This window comes from Numida meleagris, chromosome 27, assembly GCF_002078875.1.
Source record: "Numida meleagris isolate 19003 breed g44 Domestic line chromosome 27, NumMel1.0, whole genome shotgun sequence".
Lineage (NCBI taxonomy): Eukaryota > Metazoa > Chordata > Aves > Galliformes > Numididae > Numida > Numida meleagris.
The window spans coordinates 3,060,695-3,065,180 of NC_034435.1; the positions used below are offsets into that span (position 1 = coordinate 3,060,695).

Below are 4,486 nucleotides of genomic sequence, written 5' to 3' on the forward strand. Positions count from 1 at the left end.
CCCGCGGCGCGCACCGTGCCGCTGCCTGCCCTGGTGCACGGGGAGGAGGGGAACTTTCCCAACCCGTTTCCCTGCCTAAAGGGGGAAAAAAAAAAAAAATAGGAGACGCAGCCGCATGCCTGGGCGCTGCGGGGAGAAAGTGACCCAGACAGCCAGGAATCTGCGCTGCGCTGCTCGGGGAGGGCTTGGGTTACAGCCCGGCTGCGGAGCGGGGGCTCCGAGGGGGTCGCTGCGGGATGAGCTCATCGAGGGCGCGGGGGTCGGGGGGGGGGGGGGGGCCGAGGGCGTTGCGCTTTGGGGTGGGTTCGTGTTTTGCAGCGGGGGCTCTCGGGGGGAGGAGAGCGGGGGGTTCAGTCTCCGTCCATCACGGGCAGCAGAACGGGAGCACGGGGCGGCTGCGCGGCCGCCCAGCAGCCGAAGGAGGCGGTGTCCTGGGCAGGGCCACCGAGCTCCGTGTGCGTGGGGAGCATCGCAGCGAGCGGCACTGCTGCCCCGCTCCGCGTGGGGCCGTGGTGGCACGGAGGGGACTGTCCCAGCCCCGTTTTCCTCTCGCTGGGCAGAGGAACCGCGTTCCTGGCGGCTTTGCCCCCCGCAGACTGCGAGAAGAGCTCCCTGCATCCCCCCCCGACCCACGAGGGCGCTGCTGGAAGCCTGTCCTCGGGCAGCATCTCGCGACCTTAGGAAGGGCCGCGCTGCAAACGCTCCCAGGCGATGATTAATGAGGGCTTACATAACGGAGAGGAGCCCTGAGCCCCGTCTGCTGCTCGGAGCCCGGCGGATGCTCCAGGAGCTCTGCAGGGGTGGGATGGGGCTGCAGGGACCCCATGCTGCACCTCGGGGGCATCGATTCGGTCAGAGCACAGCTGACCCGAGAGGTCCCACGGGTTTTTTTTTGTGTGTGAGTGTGAGTGTGCTGTTCGGTTGTTGCTAAATTTCGTCTGTTTGGGCAGGAGTTGCTGCTGTGCCAACAAAGGGCTGAGCTTTGTGTTATCCGGCTGAGGAACGCCGGTCGGTTCTGATAAAGCGGCGTCTCAGGGCTGCACCATTTGCACCGTTGCCATGGTTACCATGCCGCCATCCTCCCAACCCCAGCGCAGATGCATTCTGCATCCCAGGGCCGGCTCTCCATGCCCCACGTGCTGCTGCATTCTCAGCTCTTCCCCCTGCCATCCCCACCTGCAGCCCCGTGTCCCCGCTCGAGGTCCCGCTCCCATCCCTGCAGCAGCGCCCGGCCCTTTGGGGGCAGATCCTTGGGGGCTGCGGGTCCCCAAATCGGGGCCCTGCATCGGCTGGGTTGTTGCTGCAGGGCTGCTTGGTGAAGGCACAGGGGACCAGCACAGCCTGGGGCAGCGTACCCATGTCCTGACGCTCTGCATCCCCCTGTACTGCAGCAGAGACCCCCACAGCACCGTGTGCCGACCCAGAGTTTGTGCAGTTTTTGCTGGAGCCCCAATCCCTTCTCTTGCTGCTGCTTTGTGCTGTAACGCGGTGAGTCCCGGCCACAGTAAATCACAGGGGGAAATGCAGCAGCAACGCTTCTTGCCATGGCAACGGTGGGATTGCATCAGGGCTTTTTTTCTTGTTCTTTTTTTTTTTTTTTTTTTTTTCCCCGAACTGCAAAACTGGATGTGCAACTCCCTGAGGGGCAGTAGTAAGAGGGGAAGGGAATATTTTTGTCCTCTGGGCTTTGGGGCTGGAGCTCTGCGTGCAGAACCAGCGCAGTGTTTTGCTCTGTGCTGCCAATGGGAGTGGGAATGGGCTTGGGGGGTGGGGGGCCCCGTGCATGGGGAGGGCTCTGTGTGCTCCCCCCAGTGGGTCTGGCAGGGGGACCCTGCCTCACATCCCCTCCTTCCTGCCATTTCCCTCCTGCCCTGTGCTCCCAGCAGGAACAAAGAGTGCAGAGGTGGCTCTGCGGGGATGGTGTACAGAGCGGGGGAGGGTCCTGGGCTTGGAAGGTGCTGTCAGGGCACACAGTGAGCATGGCCACGTGGGCATTTTTGTTCCCTCTGTGGTGCCACTGTTGCAGAGCTCCCATAAGCCAGAGCCGCGCTGTGGCTGCGGGGCCGTGGGTGCTTCCACAGAGCGCCCATCCAGGCTCCTTGCCACCCTCTCAGGGGCCATGTCAGCGTGGCACCAAAGGCTGACGTGCTGCCTTCGGGACACGAGTATCATTTATACCATGTTTGGTGCTATAATCTGTCACTGGAAGCTTTAAAAAAAAAAAAATAAATAAATGGATGAGCCCAACGTGGGTAGGAGCGGGGCTGCAGGATGCAACAGATGCGGTGGTGCCCACGGTCCCTCTGTCCTCCTGTGCTTCGTGACCTCGCAGTGTCCTCGCCGTGCTGAGGAGCGCTTTGGGACGCTCCGAGCAGGGCCGTGCCGGTGCCAGCTGCTGCTGCAGGGAGGTTTGCTCTGGTGACACACGCGTGACATCTCATCGTGCAATTAGCTGCCTTAACAAGCTGCGAAATCTGCCGGGCGCCGCTTGCTGAGCTGCTCCCAGCGCTGCTTTTGGCTGCAGCCTCGCAGTGCGTGCCGAGGTTTCCCCATTGCATGGCTCCGAGTGGGGCAGCCTCGTGCCAGGGTCAGAGGGAACAAACAGATCTGGAGCAGGAGAAACCTCCGGAGAGCAGCAGATCTGGGGCGGCACAGGTGATCTCACCTTGGTTAATGGAGCAGCTGTGGCGATGCCAAAGGAAGGACACCGTCACCACCGTGTCCTCTGCTTTTTTGGGGACGAATCCTCTGCCAGGAGAGCCACAGCCCCCACACACCGCCGTGTCCCACCACCCTCGGTCCTGGCAGGGCTGGAATGCCCCGGGAGCAGCGCAGCGAGGCGGCTCTGTGCGTCAAGGTCACTCTGTCCGCCCTCATCGCAGAGCGGTGGTGGTGGTGGTGGCAACGTGTCCCTGATTTAATCAGAACTCCGTGCTGGGGCCGAGCCCAGGGCTGCGCCGACTGCTGCCCTCTTGAAGGGCACAGAGCGGAGCAGCACTCAGCCCCGAGCCGGGCACAGCAGCGGGGTGACCCCAAACCGGAGCCGAGCACCACGGCACCCTCCGCAATGAGGAAGCTCTCTCCTTTTGCGCCGCTTTCTTCCGCTCTTCTCGGCGTCCCCGCTTTTAACTGTTGCTCCGATGCTTTCCAAGCGTTGGGCCTTCTCCTTTTCCATCCAAGCACGCCGGTTGCGTTTGTCTGATGTATATAAACCCCCGCTGACCGAGGGCCGCTCCCCCGCCTCTCCTCTAGGCCGCAGCTGCGAAGAGCGGGGGAACCCTCACAAACCCGGGCAGAGCGTTCCTGCCGGTGGGACGGCATCGTCCTGCTTCGATGGGGAGGTTTTACTGCAAAGATATTCTCAGAAAGACACCACGGCGGCCTCTTATTAAACATCTCAGTGGAAAAGGGGCTGAGTTTTTATTTTTATTTCGTCAACGCGATCGTTTCTGCTCAGCAACCAGCGCTGCGAGGAACCGAGGCCGCACGCACCGGGGCCGCCTCCCGGCCGGGCCGCACCAGCAGCTCAGGCTGCCGAGCGCTGAGGGCCTGGCTCCCTCGGACAGCGCTGTGAGGGCCGGGCCGCCCCGCTGCCATTGTCAGGGAAGGGAGAGGGCACGTTGCCTCGGACAGGGCGGCTCGGGGAGCCGTATCCAGGCCGTGCCGCGCGGGCCGCGCTCGCTGCCCAAGATGGCGGCCACCCCCTCCGGCGCCCCTTTGTCTGCAGCCGCCGCATTGCTGCGAAGGGCGCGAAACTGGGGCAGCGTGGCCACGCCCACTCGGCGTGCCCGCCGCCAGGGGGCGGGGCGCGGGCGGCTGGCGGCCAATCGGCGGCTTCCACTTCCTTCCTCCTCACAGGGGCTCCCGCGGCCAACGGGCTCGGCGCTCGCAGCCAATCAGCGCCGTGCTCCACGCCCCACCCCCGCGTGGGAGGAGGTGCCGCCGCCGTTTTGTTCGCGCTCCCTCCTCCCCTGGCTCCTCATGAATATTAACAAGCTACGGACCAATCAGAAGGCGGCGCCACGGCGGCGCTTTGGTGGCGTCACTCGCCCCGCCCCGCGGTGAGGACGAATCTGCATATTCATGAGGAGGGCGGGACTGGGCGCGGGAGTATATAAGCCGCCGCCCCGCCAGCCTCCGCGTTCGTCGCGCTGAGGCTTTGAAGTGTAGTGTGGTTTCTGCAGTTCCGCACAACGGTAAGCGCCCACCGACGCGCGGGGCGGGATGCGGTCGGCCGGGAGGGGCTCGGAGCGGGGCAACGAGGGCACTGCGTCCCCGAAGCAGAGGGATTCAGTCTGTGCTTCGGCCCGGAGTGGGGCCACCGGGCACCGCCAGGCCGTCTGTGGCTGCGGGGAGTGTGGTGCGGCCATCCCGTCTGGTGGCTGCCGGGAGGACGGGGCCGGAGGAGCGCTGAGGGGCGCCTCGGAAACAAAATGGCGACGGGCTTCGGCCGTGCAAAATGGCGGCGGGAGGGAGGAGGGGCGTC

The 4,486-nt window shown here is 64.6% G+C and overlaps 1 protein-coding gene across 12 annotated transcripts in view; it reads left to right on the forward strand.

Annotated features, from left to right (window-relative positions):
• CIRBP (cold inducible RNA binding protein) overlaps positions 4,047-4,486 on the forward strand; it is a 4,718-nt gene continuing 4,278 nt past the window's right edge. For all 12 annotated transcript variants that reach the window (XM_021378499.1, XM_021378498.1, XM_021378496.1 and 9 more), the window contains exon 1: positions 4,047-4,196. The gene's annotated coding sequence lies outside the window, so the exon portion shown is untranslated. The remainder of the gene's footprint in view (positions 4,197-4,486) is intronic.